Here is a 20,480-nt window from a genome sequence, read left to right as displayed (position 1 = left end):
AGGCTCTCTCGGGGGACGTCTCCACAGCCCCAGCAGCGAGCACTAAGCCGGGCTGGCAAATGCGCTGGGCTGGTGCTGCCGCGCTTAGACACAGCCGTGTCAATGCTGCGGCTCAGGCTGGCACGCGGGCTCTGAAGCCGGGGGGGGGGGGGGGGGTAGAGCCCGAGTGCCAGCCCGAGCCGCAGCTCAAAAGCGCCGGCAGCATGGCCATGCCCTGAATGTACCAGGAGCCGTGCGTGCGCAGGGCAGCGAGCAAAGCGCCTCCTTCCCAACTCAGACACGAAGAACCGCTCTGCTCAGCCCCCACTTGCTGAGTGCTGAGAGATGGGGTCGGGGCAGGGGGTCCCTGAGAGCTGGGGGGTCTGGGGCCAGGGTTGGGGCAGAGGGGCCCCAAGAGCCGGGGTTGGGGCAGGGGGGCCTGGAGCCAGAGCCTTCAGCACAGGGTTTGGGCAGCCAAGTCTGTGCACTCACACTGGGGGCAGCACATCAGGCACTTTCAATCTACCGCAGGGCCTGCGATCTCGGACCGGGCCAGCACCGCGGGGTCCATACCGCGGGGCCTGCGCTCTCGGACCGGCCAGTGCAGCAGGGTCCGTACTGGGGCCTGCACCCTGGGACCGGCCAGCGCAGCGGGGTCCCTACCGCGGGGCCTGTGCCCTCAGACCGGGCCTGCGATCTCAGACCGGGCCCGTACCGCGGGGCCTGCGCTCTCGGACCAGGCAGCGCAGAGTGGGATCTGGCCTCTCCCATACAGAGGGGAATGGAGACTAGATTCATTGCCTGTTGCTCCCCACACCGGGAGCCGGCAGAGGCTCCTTTGCAGCCGTTTCGATGGAACGCACCCCTGGCAGCGCCAGGCCCTGCCCTTGGGGTCCCTACGCAGCGTGGGGCCCGAGGGAGGGCCGAGGTCAGAGGCAGGACGGCCTCCAGCACCTCGGCAGCGTGTCCAGACACTGAAGCCGCGCAGCCTGGGGTGGTGGCATTGTGCTGCTGAAATGGCTGATAATGGCTAATGAGTTCCAACTCGACCGGCATAGTCTCATAATTACACAGCTCAAAATCCCATTCAGCTGCTGAGATTGCCTGGCTCCTTCCATTATGGAGCCGTGTGTGCCTGAGTGCGAGGGGGCTGGGGGGCAGGTTACTAGGACACTGATGAATGCCTCGGTGGGAATGAATAGACGCTCCCGGCCCTGCTGATTAAACTGAAACCCAGCAGCACATCCAGCTCCCAGCAGGCCAAGCCTAGGCACCAGGCGGGCAGAGACATTTGGATTCCCCTGCTCCCTCCTCCCCCCTGCCCCGGGAACAAGGGCCCGATCCTGCCAGGAGGGGAGTAACTCCAGAGGCGCTGAGCGCTCAGAGGCTGCTCATCCCCTGGCAGGACAGGGACCCAGCGGCAATCCAGCAAGGCTGTGAGCCCAGGGCATGGTGCACAGAGATGTGCAAACAGAGTTCAGAGATACCAACTCGACTGCCCCAAGCTGACTCGGGGCTAAAAGGAAGGAAACACACACGCACACACACACACACGCACGCGCGCACACACGCACTATAGGCAGAGCTTTATGTCTGAGTGCCGATTTTCCAAAGTGCTCTAAAATGCACCCACGGATGCAGATCGTGCCACATCAGAAGCGGGGGTAGAGTTAATGGTGCACATGTGGGGTTCCTGGGTTAGAGGTTTCTCAGGGTTCAGACTCCCACCTATCAGGACCTCATTTTAAACTGCTGTAACATTGATATGGCTGGAATACATAAGCCAAGAGGGCCCCACTGTCCCAGGCGCTGCACGCACACGCACCAAGCAAATAGCAGGCTCCCACTCTGAAAGACAAGAGCCCCAGTCATCTCCCACTCCCTGGGCTCCAGGCCCCCGCGTCACACCCAGCTCGGCCCCTGCTCAGCCCGCTCACCAAGGACGTAGGACGTTGGTGGTGTCCCACCCCAGGTTTTTCAATACTGTGTAATTTGCAACTATGCGGCATTGACAGATCGTCTTAGATCGTTAGCATCTTTAGAGTGATTTGTCTGATCAAATGGGCTCGTTCTGCCCCACACTCTTAGGCCAGGGGACTGTACATCAAAAATTACGTCACCTGTTCCGAGTCACTGATATCTTGGAAGAAAATTATCCTGCCTGCTTATGGATCAATGTCCTAACAGATAAAGACCAGAGACGGTCCTAGTTGGTGTCTGCTCCTTACACACCTACCTATAGTGTGTAGGAAGAAGAGCTGTGCGATCGGTGAGAGTGACATATGCTGGAGGTATCATGCAGCCAGGACTAAAATATCCATGGAGTTTCTAAACATTCTAACTGACAATCTCCTAACTCAGAAAGAGTTGCAGCCAACGTGGGTGAATTCTGTGTTAGACCTTGTCCTAACAGATAAAGACGCACGGATCACAGACCTAAAAATGAATGGTAGCCTAGGCACAAGTGATCATGACGGTCACATTTATAATGTGTAAGCAGAATAAAGTCTAGACAAGTAATATAGATACATTGGTTCTTTAACGGGGCCCATTTCACAAAGCTGAAAACGATTGTGAGCCAAATCAGCTGGGAGGAAGAATTTAATCCGAAAAATGTGAATAACTGGAAATCGTTTAAGAACACTTGACTAGATGACCAAAAAGCCACAATCGAGGAAGAAGGTTGTGCTGGTTAAAAAGACAACCTAGGTTAGAGGGGAAGTGAAGGCAGACGTAAAAGAATAAAAGTAATATATAACAAATGGAAGAAAGATGAAGTTGATAGTAATGAATATAAATCAGAAGTTAGGCATTGTAGAAAATTGATAAGGGAAACCAAGAGACACAAGGCGACATCTATGGCCAGCAGACTTGAGGACAACAAGAAGGAGTTTTTTGAATATATTAGGAACAAAAAGAATCCTGACAATGGTACTGGTCCATTACTAGATGGAAATGGTAGAATTATCAATAACGCAGAAAAGGCAGAAGTGTTCAGTAAGTATTTCTGTTCTGTATTTGGGGGTAAAGCCAGATGAAGCAGTGTCTTCATATAGTGATAACAACACTCTTTCCATTCCATTCGTGTCTCTGGGGGATGTTAAACACAAGCTACTAAAGTCAGACATTCTTAAATCAGCAGGTCCAGACAACTTGCACCAAGAGCTTTGAAGAGCTCACTGGCCCGTTAATGTTGATTTTCAATAAGTCGTGGAGCACTGGGGAAGTTCCAGACGACTGGAAGAAAGCGAATGTTGTGCCAATTTCTAAAAGGGTAAATGGGATGCCTTGGGTAATTATAGGCCTGTCAGCCTGACATCGATCCCACACAAGATAAATGGAGTGGCCAATACGGGACTCAATTAATAAAGAACTAAAGGAGGGTGATGTCATTAATGCAAATCAAAATGGGTTTATGGAAAATAGATCCTGTCAAACTAACTTGATAGTGTTTTCTAATGAGTTTACAACTTCTGTTGATAAAGGTGATCATTTTGCCGTAATATACTTAGACTTCTGTAAGGTGTTTGACTTGGTACCATAGGACATTTTGATTAAAAAACGAGAACACTATCAAATGAACCTGGCACACATTAAACAGGTTAAAAACTGGCTAACTGATAGGTCTCCAAATGGGGACTCATCGAGCGGGCGTGTTTCCAGTGAGGTCCCCCGGGGATCGGTTCTTGGCCCTCGGCTCTTTAACATTTTTACCTGGAAGAAAACACACGTCATCACTGATGTCTGCAGATGGCCCAAAGACTAGGGGACTGGTAAATAATGAAGAGGGCACGTCACTGATTCAGAGCGATCCGTATCACTCGGTAAGCTGGGCGCAAGCAAACAATATGCGTTTTACTACGGCTAATCTGGTACACATCTAGGAACGAAGAGCGTCAGCCACACTTACAGGATGGAGGACTCTACCCTGGGGAGCAGTGACTCTGGAAAACACTTGGGGGTCATGGTGGATAATCAGCTGAACACAAGCTCCCAGTGTGATGCTGTGGCCAAAAGAGCTCATGTGATCCCAGGAGCATAAACAGGAGACTCTTGAGTAGGAGCAGAGAGGTTATTTTACCTCTGAATTTGGCACTGGTGCGACTGCTGCTGGGATCTTGTGTCCAGTTCTGGTGCCCACAATGCAAGAGGGATGTGAGTAAATTGGAGAGGGGTTAGAGAAGAGCCACGGGAATGATTAAAGGATTAGGAAACCTGCCTGATAGTGACAGACTCAGGAGCTCAATGTAATTAGCTTAATAAGGAGATGGTTAAGAGCTGACTTGCTCGCAGTCTATAAGTACCTACATGGGGAACGAATATTTACTATTGGGTTCTGCAGTCTAGCTGAGAAAGGTCGAGCATGATCCAATGGCTGGAAGCTGAAGCCAGACACACTCAGACTAGAAACCAGGCGTACATTTGTAATGGTGACAGTAATTAACCACTGGAACAATTTACCCAGGGCCAGGTGGATTCTCCATCACCGGCCGTTGTTAAATCCAGACGGGATGTTTTTCGAAGCTCTGCTCTGGAATTATTGCGGGGCAGGTCTCTGGCCTATGTTTCACAGGAGGTCAGAGGAGATGATCACAATGGGCCCTTCGGCCTCGGAATCTCTGATAACAACAACGCAAGGCTAGCAAAGCACTTCACTGAGCCCCGGCCTGCGGGGAGGGAGGCTGGAGCCATTACCTCCAGACGGGAAGGCAGAGGCTCTGACGGGAGACGTACCTGGACCAAAGGCAAGCAGCTGGTCAGTGCCACACGGAGGAACTGGGTGCACTGGAGCCCTAGCCCCTAGCCCAACTGCCTCCAGAGCAGCGGTTCTCAAGCAGGGTACGTGCACCCCTGGGCTACGGAGAGGTCTGCCGGGGGTACAGCAACTCGTCTAGAGATTTGCCTAGTTTTACAGCAGGCTACATAAAAAGCACTAGCCAAGTCAGTACAAACTAAAAGTTCATACAGACCATGACTTGTTCATACTGCTCCATATACTAGACACTGAAATGTCCGTACAGTATTTATAGTCCAATCGATGTATGTAGAATTAGATGGTAAAAATGAGAAAGTCGGCAATGTTTCAGGAACAGTGCGCTGGACACTTGTATTTTTAGGTCTGGTTTTGTAAGCAGGTCGCTTTTAAGTGAGGTGAAACTTGGGGAGAAGCCAGATTCCTGAAAGGGGTACCATAGTCTGGAGAGGCTGAGAGGCCCTGCTCCAGAGTGTGAAACAGAAAGCTTCAGCCTCAGTCACCGCGGACACTGCAGGGCATTTGGGGGAATTTAGGAGATATTTCAGGTCTAGATTTTGAGCAGGGGGCGAGAGAAACCAGGCAGCACAGCGTGTGCAGTGAGTCAGGGGCAGCACGGCTGTCTCCAGCGCCAGGAACCATAAGGCATTCGTGCTGCTCAATCGTCCCTCCGACAGCCAGCGATTGAAGTGTGTGTGTGTGGGGGGGGTGTGTGTGATCTGCAAGGGGTCGCAGGCCCAGCCACAAACCCCGTGTTTTCCTCGAGCCGCGGCGCTGAGGGGCGTGCTGTCAGCACTGTCTTCCCAGACCTGTAGCTCCCACATGATGACAGATCCCCCCCATTTCTCCCAGACCACTTTAAGCATTTCCAGCCTCGTGCAGCAGCTACCACCCCGTTTGCAGCGTGTTCGGGGGCTGGGCCGTGCTCACAGCTGCACACTGACCTGACCATCATCCCACTGAACCGTCAGACTCCCCTCGCCTCTTTGTTCGGGGGAACGGCAGCCTTTGAGCCCAGAGGGGAATCAGCAGCAGGTGAAAGCGTGTTTCAAATGCTGCCAAGACAACAACGCTGCGATTTCACTTCACGCCACTTTCTCTCCCCCAGTGCCTCAGATACTAAATTACAGCCTGTCAGGCCCAGGCCTCTGAAATTCTTGCTGCTCGGTAGCTAACCCTTTGCCTTGCTGCCCTATTCCAGCAGAGTAAAAAATACCTCCTTGGCCGCGAACCATGCAGCTACCAGAGCTCACCGGCGCATCCCGAGGCCTGTGTGGGCACCTGCTCGAATCTCCTTGGCTGGGAAATAACAGCCAATAACTTGCTCTTCCTTGTCGTTCCTAGCGGTAAAGGCCAGAGGCAACCATTACGGGCCTCTTGCCTGACCTCCCCTATAACACAGCCCCAGTGCTTCCTGCCTTCAGGCCAGAACTGGCGGCTGAGCGAGGACACGGCTGAGACAGAAATGCCCAGGCTCCATGTGAAGACGTCAGGTGATGGCAAATCCCCCACATCCCTTGGTAAAATCAGTTCAAATGAATGAGCCCTTTGTTACCACGGTAGCAGGTCACACCCTGCGGTTTATTGGCTTACAGTTCCTTGTGGGTTTGCTGGATTTTGCCCCAGCCGCTTGGAGGGTTTGGGGGCTGGCTCACCCTGTAGCAACTGAATGGAATGGAAACGGTGAAGGATAATTAGACACGGTCACAATCAAATCTATTCCCTAGGGACTTGATGGATGGGGAAAGCGGCGCAAGGCAGGCACGGCGATCCGATCGTCCGTAATTCCTGGCAGTGCATGCCCGAAGCCCAGGAATGCCGAGTGTGCCCACCACGACAGGGGCTGGCACACACTTGGCTCTTGCCACCGTGTTGACCCATTTAGTTTTGCTTTCTTGCAGCAATGCCCGATCGATTTGGGGCTCTCGGGGCCACACATGCAGCCGGCCTTGATTCAGCCTCTGAAATTGCCCCAGATACGGGCGTGGAATGAAAAACCTGCCTTTGCAGGTGGAAGTGGTGTGACGTCTCACGACCCAATCGGCGCGTGCCAATGCAGAGTGCGAGCCCCAGCATACGGGGCTGCCATTTCAGAGGCATGTTGTGAAAGATCTGGTGCTTAATCCGTCACCCGTCAGACGTGATCACGTGGCTCTCGCTTCGACTGGGGCGGCAACGGCCCATCTGTCCGGCCAGTCCATTGTTACCGGGTGCTCCTCACCCCCAGCCACTCTCTACCTGCCTAGGACACCCTTCTGCTTACACTTCGATTGCAAGCTCCTCTCGTGAGATGTGCGTGCAGCGCCTGGCGCCCTGGGCCTAGTCCCTGCCTGAGGCTGGGTGACACCACGACTCGATGATGATGCCTGAGCAGCTGCAACTTCACAAACTCCTTCCATTGCATTCTGTAAACCTCCCCAAGCCCAGTCGGCTTCTGGAACGTCACTGCCTGCGTCGGCCCAGCCCTGCCCCATGCCGCCAGGGGAGCCCTGTGCCTATCCCGCACGGTGAGGAGGCGCCATCCCTAGCTAGTGCTGGCAAGGAGGAGCTTCCATGCAGCAGTTGGCCCCGCTCTCCCAGGGCACCCGCCTGCAGCTCCCATAGGCCCAGGGGATGAAGGCTGCCATCAGCGAAGGCCAGCCAGCCAGGTGCCTCCTGGGAGCACGCCAAGGAGCAGAGCCCTTTCCTGGGGCTCACAGTAGAGCGGCCGATGATAAACTAGCCCCTAGCAGAGGGCGGAGCAGCCAGTGAACGCTGGGGAGCAGAGGACAGGCCGGAAGAGAGTATTAAACCAGGCTGACACCACAATACACTTCTAAGCCTCACAAGCAGCCCGGCTTGGGAAACTAGTGCTGGGGAACAGGAGAGTTTTATGCTTTTCTCACTTACCTCTGGGGGGTTCGTGCCCCCGCTCTTAGCCCTTCCTCCCCCTGGGTGGGCTTTGCACAGACACAGAGGAGTTCTTTGTCATCCTCCGATTTCAAAGCCCTTGATTTAATACAATAATGGCTGAATGTCATTATCCCCATTCGAAAGATGGGGAAACTGAGGCACGGAGCAGGGAAATGACTTTGTCCAGCTGCACAATGACTGGCAGATAGGAACAGAACCCATGAGTCCTGACGACCAGCCCTGTGCTCCGTCCACTAGTCCAGCTGGACACACTAAAGATTTGAGTTCTGCAGTTACTGCCTTTGCCACGCCTGTTTCCCAGATACAGGGGAAGGATAGCCCAGTGGTTAGAGCACTACCATGGCACTCAGAGCTGGCTTCTGTTCTCAGCTCTGCCACAGACTGCCCGTGTGACCTTGGGCACATCACTTAGTCTCTCTGCCCCACCCCCCGTCGGCAAGGCGAGAGCAGCAGCACATCCCTGCCTCGCAGGGGGCGTCCGGAGAGCACACGGAAGATTAGGAGGTACTCAGTTGCTATGGCGATGGGGCGAAGCAGGACTCCTGTCACCCCCGGTTTAGGAGCGGCAGGGATCTGCGGCCCCAAAGGCTGCTGGGACAGACTCCTGCGGGAAGCCTCGGCACCCAGATATGGGGGTTCTTGAATGATCCACATCCCTTTGCTCTCCTGAATCCCCACATCTCCCAGCTTTGCCCCCTCCTCCCTGCCCCGGTTAGGGAACCAAGAGACCCCGTTTCTACTCCAGGCCCCAGCCTGGTGACGCATCCTCGCTTTGCCAAGCTCCGGCTCCATCGCTGCTCTTGCCGTCGGCGCGGTGAGCTTGTATTCCTCCGCTTTCAGAGCCCAGTGGCCTGAAAAATTCATTTCTCTTTTTCCTAGCAGCGCCTCTGTCCCCATGGGCACTGCCTCTGCTGTCTGGAGCTGCGTTTGCATCCAAAATTCACGCCGTGAAAGAGATTCTCAGCAAAGCCTCAGGAAGCCTGAAATGGCCCCGGCCACAGGCCAGGATCTGGGCCAGATCCTCAGGTGTTGTAACGCAGCCTGGCGGCAGCGGGTGCAAGGGAACTACCCTGATTTACACCACGAGGGGTCTCTGTCTCACACGATTTATCTGCTCATTTAAAACAACACCGTGAACTGAACAGCCACGTTCTCGACAAACCCCTGCCCCTGTCTGTGTTACCAATGGGCCCTCGACGTTAACGCTGGGAGAAATCCAACGCGTCACTTACAGCGTCTCTCCCGGCTGGGACAGAGGGATCCAGGGAGCCCATCGGCCCTTGCTTTAGAGTCAGTCGCACTTTCAGCTTCTTAGCAACAATCTGGGTTTCAGACCCTGCAGGGGAAGAGCCGCTTGCTGGCACTCAACCAGCTCTATTCCTTGTTCTTTGAATCCTTGGGAATGTTTCTATGGCCCCTTGGCTTTATGAAAGCTCGTTTACAGAGAGTTAAAAAGGCAGGACCCCATTTAAGCTGGCGGTGCTGAGCACCTCTCGGAAGGGCACAGAACCAGGCAGGATTGGGCCCCACTCGGGGATGCAGACTCTGTTCCAGCATTTCCATCTCGCCGTTCTCCCCCATCCACGCACATCCCCTTCCCCCTCACTTTACGCTCCTCTGCTCCTAGTGATGAGCCTGGCCCTGGCCAGACTAAACCCCTCCCAAAGGTGGGCTTCTCTTCCTTCGGGGAATACACTCTATACACTGCCCGCTCACCCAGGAACCTGCGCAGAGCTCTGTGATTTCCCACGTCGCATCGCACTCTCCGAACGCTCGCCTGCTCCATCCTGCGTGGCCTCCATGAGACGCTCCAGCCCTGACACTTCATTACACACCGGGCAGAGACTGCCTCGCCCCCCGCTGCTTCCCAGCTTCGGGGGAAACAGAAACGGAGCAAACGCTGAAGGAAAGGGAGCATGAAATTAGAAGTAAATGCAAATACTGTAATGAGCTGGCTGGAGTGTGTGTGTGTACGTGCATGAACCCCCTTGTCACATTTTCAAACAAGCACCTTTGTGTTTCCTCCCCGGCTGCCCCTCACACCTGGGAGAAGCTCCCTGTAAACATTGGCAAAGCCACCTCATTGTCCTCCTTCGAATCCCTCCTCAAAACTCTCCTTTGCCGCAATGTCTGCACAAAACTCAGCAACGGTTCGGCCGCCCGCACCAAGCCCCCTGCCTGCCCACCCGCGCCGAGCCCCCTGCCCACCTGCCCACGCCGAGCCCCCTGCCCGCACCGAGCCCCCTGCCCGCCCGCCCGCGCCGAGCCCCCTGCCTGCCCGCACCAAGCCCCAGCCCGCCCACCCGCGCCGAGCCCCGTCCACCTGCGCACGCCAAGCCCCCTGCCCGTACTGAGCCCGCCGCCCACCTGCCCACACCGAGCCCGCCGCCCACTCACCCGTGCCGAGCCCCCCGCCCCCCCCCCCCCCCCCACCGAGGCTCTCTCATTGTTTCCTGCTACTCCTCCATCTGATCCACTTGTCATCTCCCGTCTTACACTTAAATTGCCAGCTCTTTGGGGCAGGGACTTTCTGTTCTGTGTTTGTCCAGCGCACGGCCCAATGGGGTCCTACAAATACTAAACAATAACACCGCCTGCTGGACGGACTCTGAACTGTTCCACTGGACATCACTGCCCCTCTACTGCGGATGGGGAGTCTCTCTCAGCGCCTGTGCTTTTGGAGCCAGAGGGCCCGGGTGCTGCCACTGGTGAGAATTGCAGCGAGACCGTGCCAAGGGCTGGGCGTGCGGTATGGGGAAGTAGCAGACAGACAAGAGCCTAAATAACAGCCCCGTTTTGAAGTGATTGTACAGGCCAACCGATTCCAAGTGCAGACAATTCTCGCTCCCAGGCGCTGTATCGGCTCAGAGGAGCCGACGGCGGCAGAACAGCACCACTCCGGGGGAAACAACGCAGCAGCACATGTAAGACAAAAATATGTATCTGAAACGGTGCAATAAACCCGGGATGGATCAGACTTTCCCGGGAAACCACTGCTGCTTGGCGTGAAAAGTGGCCACCCGGGGCCAATCCGAGAGGCTTTAATGTCTCTTACCGGTGACTTTTCCCAACGTGGGGACAATAGATTCTCCGCTACCAGCCTCAGCTCCAGTCAAAACAAACACGACATAGTTTTTTAAACTAATATTTTTCCAGCTCGCAATTCCATGGGGAGAGAGGCCCAGCGTTGCCATGGCAATATATAGACAGCATCTGCCTTGGAAGGAGCTGAAGGGAGAAATTGGAATAGAATTGCAAATTTGCTCAATCCTGAGGAGGACTCCAAGGGAATCCACCGAGCAGCAGCCTGGCTTCCAGAGAGAGCCCTGCCCAGGGCAGAGCCTGGCACAGCCCGCGACCCTGGGGCTCCAGAGGGCAGCTCGGCCTGGGGAGCGGAGCCATGCTGGGCGCTCGCTCAGATGGAAGCTGCTCTCCTATTCTGTCCATCGAGCCACCTGAGGAGAGGCAGCTCCTTGCACTCCCACGAACAGCCACAGGGCTCCAGTCATCATCTGCATCTCCCTCTGTCCCCCCCTGGGCAGACACCACGCTGAGCGCCTCCATCCTCTTGGGTAGCAAATACCCCGGGGGCAATTCACTGCACTCACGCAGTGCATCCCCCTTTGTCCAGCGAGCGGGGCCAGCGCCAGCTCTCTCTGCACTTGCCTAGAGCAAGAGGATCCTTGGCAGCTGGCTACAAGCCCTTCACCGGGTCCCAGAGAGAAAGGGGAAATTTCCTCCTTCGAGCTCTCCTGCGCCAGCCCCGACGCTGCTGACGACAGCTCTCCCCAACCAGCCCGTGGAGACCCAACGCTAAGACTGGTGCTGCTGTCAGACTAACTTAACATCACTGAGTGATGAGGTTACAAGTCTGGCTGCCCAGGTAGCAGTGCTGCCGTACCGCGGTACCGCACAACGTCCCTGGCACGACACAGCACACACGGACTGGCTGAACAGCTGCCGGCTGAGAGGTCTCAAAACGGGGGATCCTCATCGAGCCCGTCAGGTTCCAGGGGGGTCCTGAAGGGTTCTTAGCCCCGGGCTCGTTAATAGTTTTATCAGTGACCCAGGCCTGAGGAAGTCTGCAGATGACACGACGACAGGGGAAGTGGTACATAACGCAGAGGTCACGGATACAATCCGGATCCCGTGGGAAGCTGGGTGCAAGCAAACAACGTGTGTTTTAATGGGGCTAAATGCAAAGTCATACATGTAGGAATGAGGAACGCAGGCCACACTTACAGGGTGGGAGTCTCTGTCCTGGGAAGCCGCGACTCTGACAAAGATTTGGGGTCATGGTGGAGAATCAGCTGAACAGTTCTGGTGTCCACAACTGAAGAAGAATTGAAAGAAGAGCGACAAGAATGATGAAAGGGTTGTGCAATCTGCCTTGCAGCGAGCGATTCACGGAGCTCAGTCTCGTTAGCTGAACAAAGAGAAGGCGAAGGGGTGACGTGGTCACACACTATAAATACCTACCTGGGGAACAGAAATGTGATCGTACAGGGCTCTTCAATCCAGCAGGAAAAGTTATAACAAGACCCAGTGGCTGAAAGCTCAGTAGACAATTTCAGACCGGAAATAAGGTGTGCGGGGGGGCATCACCCCAGGAAGAGCGGACCATGGGCTGGGGGGGCGTCTCCATCGCGGGAAAGGTTTAAATCAGGATCGGATGTTTTTCTAGAAGTTATGCTCTAGTTCAACCCCAGCGACTGGACTTGAAACAGGAATGGACTCAGGCAGGTCTCGGGCCTGCCCTCGGCAGGAGGCCAGCCTAGATTATCACAATGGGCCCTTCTGGCCTTAAGAGCGATCAATCTATGTCCTGCCCTCCCATGTAAGCGTCTGGCCGCCTCTGAGCCAACAGCTGAACACTTCCAAAGCAAAACCAAATCCAAAAATCAGGCAGACGCGATCAACAATCACCAGCAAATCCCAGCAGCAATGTGAGGGTGGGTCGGAACCCGCACGGATTCTCTGGCCAATGGTCAGCGCCCTGCTCGGACAGAAGCGGCGTGGCTTTCTGCAGAAGATCTCAAAGAACGAAAATTAAGAGGCCAGGAAAACGTCCCCATCTGTCCACAATGTTCTACAGCAGCCCAGACGCCGGGCAGCTCTCAAAGCGGTTAGACACGGTCATGCTGAGGCTGCCTGCCAGGCCCTTCGGCAAAGGCCGGGTCCTGCAGCCTGTCCTGCAGCGCTGCCAAAGGCCTGGCCAGAAGCCCAGGAGGCAGCCTTGCAAATCTCAATTCAAGATTCCGGGGCGTCCTTTCCTCCGCAATGGAAACCTCTCGCATTCATCTCCAGAGGCTGATTCACAGGCCACTTGGCCTTTCAGTCCTGGGGCAGGATGAAGAGGCTCTGAGGCTGCCTGAACTCTGCCATCCTGTCCAGGCGAGCTCCTACCCAGCACAGCACCGGTCAGTGCTGCCAGCGTACCCGGCTTGGAGCAGCCCTGCTTGTGGAGAGAGCAACGTGACACCCGAAAGTCAACTTGAGCCATTCTGGCCTTTCTAGCCCCCCTTTGTCTGATGCTCACAGACTGCGAGGGGACCATCAGGATCGTCTAGTCTGACCTCCTGCACATCACAGGCCTCCGGCGCCCAGGACTCTTATTTCCCAAGGTGTGCAGGTGACAACCCACCTTGCACCCGGCAAAGCCACTGCCGATCCGCAAGAGCCACACGCGCTCCTGGGCTGCGGACGCGAGGGGCCAGCAAACGGGAAGGATTTCACACACTCCGGAGGCACTGGACGGGGGCAGAGGGAATGGAACAGCGCAGCCGGGGCTGGGTGGAGGGGGGTCTGCTAGACACACATGGGGCTGATTCTCAGCGGTGCTGACCATCTGCAGCCCCCACTGAGCTCAGTATTTATGAGGATTTGTATCATGGTCGTGCCTAGGACCCTGCTGCGCTAGACTGCACAAACACAGAGTAGACCCTGGTCCCTGCCCCATGGGACGCTGGGGAAAGTTAGACAAGAAGCGCCCTGGGAAAGTAACTTTCTTTCCCCCGAAGGTGAGGGAGATGGAATAGAGCCACGCAGCGGCGGCGCTGGGCAGCTTAAATTAAATTAAATGGAGACATCCTAGCTCCTAGAACTGGAAGGGACCTTGAAAGGTCATCGAGTCCAGCCCCCTGCCTTCACTAGCAGGACCAAGTACTGATTTTGCCCCAGATCCTTAAGTGGCCCCCTCAAGGATTGAACTCACAACCCTGGGTTTAGCAGGCCAATGCTCAAACCACTGAGCTATCCCTCCCTCAATGAACGCCTGTCCCTGAGCCCCAATTAACATTACTAGGCGCACATGTCTCTACACAGCAGCGGGCAGGAGGCGCACACAGGGCTTAGAAACACACCTGCTCTCACAAGGCAGGCACGGCTCTCCACCCTCCCGCAGCCGCAGCTCCTGGCTCAGCTGGGTCCAAGAAAGAAAGCTCGGGAGAATTCACAACTCTGCTAGGGAAAAGGCAAGTCACCAGCCCAGATCTCCAGCTGGGCTAAACCCATGTGGCTCCGCTGCCTACAGCTGAGGATCAGTCCAGCGAGGCGGCTCCGGCATTAGATCCTAGAGCCAAGTGAGGCTAAGGGCTCCCCCAAGAGAACAAAGGGACCAACGGGCCATGAAATGCCAGGACACCAGGATAGGAGGCTGCAGACTGGCTCAGGACATGACAGCAGGGAAGCAATACCCGAAGGGCCTTCCTGGGAGAGGTGAGAAGGGTACCTGGGGAACACAGGGCTACTTGCCTGGAGCAAGGGTGGGGCAATCTGGCCTAGTTCGTTACCCGCTAATTAAACCCGAAGTGCCCATCGATTACGGGAAGCAGGCGCCAAATGAAAGTAGCCCCCTGACCTGAAGGTGCAGCGTGCTGGGTAGAGTGCTGATGGGGAGCGTGCCCCCCCAGACCCACACATCAGGGCCTCCCTGCCTCAACTTCCCCCTGCCACTCCCAGACCCGACAAGCAGAGCACCCCCGGGACTCTCCTCGAGCTGCAGCAGGCAGTGAGAGGGGCTCGCGGACCCCTCCAGACTCAGCCACAGCGGCCGGCTGCGACATGAACTGCCAACAGGGGTCCCCTCTGGGAGCTGGCAGGAGCCCCCAGCCCACAGGGCCGAATTCACAGCTGGCAAAAGCAGGCACAGCTCCACTGAGCCCAATGGGCTTTTCTACGCTCAGCCCAGCAATTAATGTGGCCCAAGGACTCGAGTCAGGGCTGGCTCCTGGTTTCTCTTGGCCCCGTTCGCTGGAAAACGTGTCGGGCGCCATCAGACCCCCACAGCCTATGCATCTGACGGGGGGGCGGGGGGGAGCCGGTCAGGTGGGGGAGTTTGGTGAAAAATTGGCATTTTCCCAGCATGCCCACTCTCTGCCCCCTCCCCACAAGGCTCCTGGGGGAGTTCAGGTGACCCCGCTGGGGGCAGAGAATGGGGGCAGGCCTGTTCCAGGTATAAATGCCATGTGCCCATGGCTCGTCAGGAATCAGGCCCCGTTGGGCTCGGCTGCCCCATGGAGTTTACAGGCTCCATGCAGCGTGTGAGCTGCCGCGCCAAGGAGTGACAGAGCAGAGGGAGAACCCCGGCTGCAGAGAGCCCCGAAGCCTAGCGCGTGGGGCTGGGAAAACCCCCAAACGGCACCTGCGAGAGACGAGAGCTCCCAGCCCAGCTCTGCCCAAGGGCCCCAAGTGTGCCAACGGGCTCAGTGCAAAGGAAGAACCCCCAGTACGAGACGCTGCACGTGGCAGGCTCCGGGGCACAAGTGGAGAGTCCAAGCTCTTGCCACCGGAGTCCATGGTAAGTGCCAGGGGTTCTCTGAAGTGGCTGGGGCTGGCTCCGGCCACAGCTGGGACGCTGGGCTGGATTCACTGCACCCGCGGGACTATTTCCAGCTCAGGAGTCAGAGCCCCGAGTAGGAGAACGTCTCTCGCCCCTGAGCAGCTGGGGGAAACGGCCGCAGGAGCAGCCGGAGAGGCGCTGAGACCAGCCGCTCCCAGAGATGCCAGCGGGCGCGTCTCTCGGGGCTGTCAGCTTCACGCGCTGCTCCGAGCGCACTGACGGGCGGGGGGCTAGAGAACAGACGCTGTGGGTCCTGCCAAGCTCCCAGAGGGACGAGCCTGGGGCTGTGGCAGACCTGAGTGTCTGTGCAAACCCAGCCCCGCGCCCCCTGCCCGAAGGTTTAGTAAAAGGTGGTTCGGTCATTAGAGTTTCCCTGTGTCCACAGCTCGCGGCAGACCTGTCACCGCGCGGTGTCATCATCACTGCTCCGAGGAGAAGAGAAAATCCCATTAAAGAGGCGCCCTGCAGGGCTGCTGACACGCTGGGCGCTGGCAGGGCCGCGGGGCTGCGCTCACACGGGGCAGGTGCAGAGGCTGGCTGCCATTCCTGACAGGCCCCTGACCTAATTAGGCTCAATCCCAGTAAATGACTTGGTCTGGAGAAGGACTGGTAATGAGGGCGCCAGTCCAGGATGGGTCTCTCACCGAGTGCGCTCCATGGGCCTGTGCAAGCCTCATCAGGCCGGCCGTGCTGAGCCCCGCTAGCCCAGGGTCCTGTCTTCTATCAGGGCGGTGCCAGGTGCCCCAGAGGAAATGAACAGAACAGGGAATCATCCAGTGATCCATCCCCCATCGCCCATTCCCAGCTTCTGGCAAACAGAGGCTAATGACACCCAGAGCAGGGGGCTGCATCCCTGTCCATTTTGGCTAATAGCCAGTGATGGACCTGCCCTCCAGGAACTGATTTCATTCTTTTCTGAACCCAGTTATACTTTTGGCCTTCAACACCCCCTGGCGAGGAGTTCCACAGGTTGACTGTGTGTTGTGTGAAGTACTTCCTTGTATTTGTTTTAAACCTGCTGCCTATTAATTTCATTGGGCGACTCCTGGTTCATGTGTTATGTGAAGGAGTAAATAACACTTCCCTAGTCACTTTCTCCACACCAGTCATGATTTTATAGACCTCAATCATGTCCCCCCTTAGTCGTCTCTTTTCCAAGCTGAACAGCCCCAGTCTTTTCAATCTCTCCTCATATCAGAGCTGTTCCATCCCCCTAAGCATTTTTGTTGCCCTGCTCTGTACTTTTTCCAATTCGAATATATCATGTTTGCGATGGAGCGACCAGAACTGCACGCAGTATTCACGGTGTGGGCATGCCCTGGATTTCTATAGTGGCATTATGATATTTTCTGTTTTATTCTCTATCCCTTTCCTAATGGTTCCCAACATTCTGTTCGCTTTGTTGACTGCTGCTGCACATTGAGCAGATGTTTTTAGAGAACAATCCATGATGATTCCAAGATCTCTTTCCTGAGTGGTAACAGCTAATTTAGACCTCTTCATTTTATATGTATAGTTGGGATTATGTTTTCCAATGTGCATTACTTTGCATTTATCAACATTAAATTTCATCTGCCATTTTGTTACCCAGTCACCCAGTTTTGTGAGATCCCTTTGTAACTCTTCCCAGTCTGCCTGGGACTTAACTATCTGGAGTAGTTTTGTATCATCTGTAAACTTTGCCACCTCACTGTTTCCCCGTTTCCCCAGATCATTTATGAATATGTTAAATAGGTCCCAGTACAGACCCCTGGGGGACACCACTATTGTCCTCTCTCCATTCTGAAAACTGACCATTTATTCCTACCCTTTGTTTCCTATCTTTTGACCAGTCACTGATCCATGGGAGCACCTTCCCTCTTATCCCATGACAGCTGACTTTGCTTAAGAGCCTTTGCTGAGGGACCTTGTCAAAGGCTTTCTGAAAATCTAAGTCCACTATATCCACTGGATCACCCTTGTTGACCCTCCTCAAAGAATTCTAGTAGATTGGTGAGGCATGATTTCCCTTTACAAAAACCATGTTGACTCTTCTCCAACAAATCCTGTTCATCTATGTGTCTGACAATTTTGTTTCAACCAGTTTTCCTGTCACTGAAGTTAGACTTACTGGCCTGTAATTGCTGGGATCACCTCTGGAGCCTTTTGTAAAAAGGTCCTGTAGCCACCCAGGGCATACTGGGGCAGCTCTCTGCAGCCATTCACACTCCAAGCCCCTCCGCACACAGCCCTTCCTTTGTTCCTGCCGCAGATCTGAGCCCATTAACAACAAAGCCCTGCACCCAGTGACAGAGCCAGCCTGTGATGCCCCTCACTGTGATGCCCCGGGGAGCTGGCTCTGCACCTGAGCTGGTGAGCTCCCAGACAGGTGCTGCCTCTGCAGACAGGTGGGAAGTCACGGGAAGAGCACACACCCCACCAAGGACTCACAGGGGCCACGCACACCTGAAAGAGTAACTAGACATTCCTGCTAAAATTTTAACAACCATGACACTTATGCCACTGCCATCATTAGGTTCCAGGGTTATCACTCCATTCTAAGGTGTGCAGGTAGCTCCCAGAACTGCTCTTTCCCACGGCCTGCAGACACCATGGCCCAGCCCTGTATCGGGATCAAGTGCCAAGGCTAGACATGTAATATGACTCTTACACCAAAGCTGTAATTCTGGGGCCAGAAACGTGCACCCCCCCAGCCCAGACTCTGTGCCAATGCGGCAGGACTGGCTGTGCATGGAGACAGAGAGCTGATAGGCCAGGGTGGTGTCTGCCTTGTGCAATGCAGAGAAGATTAACTAAAGCAGTCATGTCTCCCGTCACTTCCTGCTGGGTCAGTCGCAGGTGGCCAAGGAGCAGGGGGCAGCCCAGAGGAGCTGTGGAGACGCTGAGATGCCCCAAGACACCCATTTCCTGGGGGCCTGGCACCCGGAGCTGATGCACAAGAAACTAGGCGTCACCAAATGAAATTAGTAGGCAGCAGGTTTAAAACGAACACAAGGAAGTATTTCTTCACCCAGCACACTCACCGTCAGCCTACGGAGCTCTGCCAGAGGATGTTGTGAAGGCCAAGACTATAACAGGGTTCAAAAAAGAACTAGATAAGTTCCTGGAGGACAGGTCCATCAATGGCTATTAGCCAGGATGGACAGGGATGGTGTCCCTAGCCGCTGTTTGCCAGAAGCTGGGAATGGGTGACAGGGAATGGATCACTCGATAACTGCCTGGTTCTGTTCATTCCCTCTGGGGCACCTGGCATTGGCCGCTGTCGGTAGACAGGCTACTGGGCTAGATGGACCTTTGGTCTGACCCAGTCTGGCCGTTCTTATGTTTCACCCACTTTACAAATCTCCCGGCCACGCTTGCCAGAGTCATCCTCAGCAGAGCTGCATTGGCTCACCCCAGGGCAGGGCTTACCCTAGTGCATTCAATACAAATGACACCTCATCTCCGCCGGGAACAGACTGAGGTCCCCTGGTGGGGCTGCCTGGCCACCTGGCTAAGTGGGAGCAGCTGAGCAGGCCCCCAGCTGGAGACAGTCAGCAGCAACACTGCAGCACACCAGGTCTAGGATGGTAATAACTGGCCAAGCAGAGAATTCATGCTCCCGCCCCCGCCTCCCTCCCACTGGGGTTCAGATCCTGGCTAGGGGCCCAGGGCTGGAACCTCCAACAGACCGGCAGAGCTGCAGGAGCCTAGGGTGGAATTTGCACCGGTCAGGATGGGGGGGTCCCAGAGAGCAGGTGACTGGGGTGCAGACTCACAACCCCCAGCAGATCCAGCCCGGCCCCTTCTCTGCCGGGGCTCGCCCAGCGAACACCCCTCCAGAGAACCCAGCACTGTGCTGGAGAAGGGGGGGCGGCCCTCACGGGCTTCCCCCAGGGGCCGGGGGCGGGCCGGGCAGGCCGGACCGCCGGGGGGCGTCCTCCGGAGGTGCCGGGGAAACTCCCCGAGGACAGAGCGCGACGCTGGCTCGCTGGGGCTCGCCCCGCTCCCTCCGGACCCGAGCCCCACGTCCTGCCCCGCGGAGCCCGTTACAGGCCGGGCAGCCCCCCCGCCCCCGGCTCCGGGCCCGTCTAGACTGGGGGGCGGCCCCGCTCCGACGCAGCTATTGTCCCCAGCCGCTGCTGCGCCCGGCTGCCCTGTCACCGGGGCGGTCCCCAGGTCCCAGGCGGAGCCGCCCGGCCCGGGCTGGGGGTCCCTGGCGAAGCGAGCGAGGGGAACCGGCCGCCTCGGCCGTGCGCCCCGGAGCGGACAATGCGCCCCGCGCTGGGCCGCGGGGGTTTAATACGAGGAAAGTTGAATCGGAGCCGCGTGGGTCTGTGGGGAGCCCGTGACCCCGTCCCCCAGCCAGCCCCGTGGGAACGCGCGGGGAGGGAGCGTGGGACGGACCCCGGGGGGAGCCCCGAAAGCCAGACGTCCCAGGCGGGCTCCGCAGGACACAGCGGCCCGGGGGGCTGGCGCACGTGTGCGCGGCCGGAGAGAGTGCGGAGATCCACGCGTGTGCGCGGAGGGGTCCCGCTCCGATTCCATCCCACAGCCCCACGCGCGGAGCCACAGACGCAGCCCCCCCCCCCCCCCCCCCCCGTAACAAAGACAATTGGAGGCTGGCTCAGGAGCTTCAAGACAAAAATCCCTGTCTGGCTCCCCCCCCGCCCCCTTTTGTGCGCCCCGCGCCGGGACTGTCACCCCGCGGGGGTCCCTGCAAACCGCTGCACGGCGCCTTCCCCGGCCCGCCAGCCCGGCAACCGGCCCTACCCCACACCTGGGGGGGGGGGTGTTGATCCCGGCCCCAGCCCCTATCCCACACATGGGGGGAGCCCGGCCCTACCCCACACATGGGGGGGGGTCGATCCCAGCCCTACCCCACACATGGGGGGGCTCGATCCCAGCCCTACCCCACACATGGGGGGGCTCGATCCCGGCCCTACCCCACACATGGAGGGCCGGGTGAGTAGCTGTGACGCCAGCTACCAAAGCAAGAGCCCAGGCCCCCCGTCC

General features: G+C 56.7%; 1 protein-coding gene across 1 annotated transcript in view; it reads right to left on the bottom strand.

Annotated features, from left to right (window-relative positions):
- SLIT1 (slit guidance ligand 1) overlaps positions 1 to 20,480 on the bottom strand; it is a 126,726-nt gene that overhangs the window by 106,007 nt on the left and 239 nt on the right. The gene's annotated exons all lie outside the window — the stretch shown is intronic.

Source organism: Terrapene carolina, unplaced genomic scaffold (assembly GCF_002925995.2).
Source record: "Terrapene carolina triunguis isolate 2854851 unplaced genomic scaffold, T_m_triunguis-2.0 Scaffold95, whole genome shotgun sequence".
Taxonomy (NCBI): domain Eukaryota; kingdom Metazoa; phylum Chordata; order Testudines; family Emydidae; genus Terrapene; species Terrapene triunguis.
The sequence above is the reverse complement of the archived record's forward strand: the minus strand, read 5'-3'. Positions and strand labels throughout refer to the sequence as shown.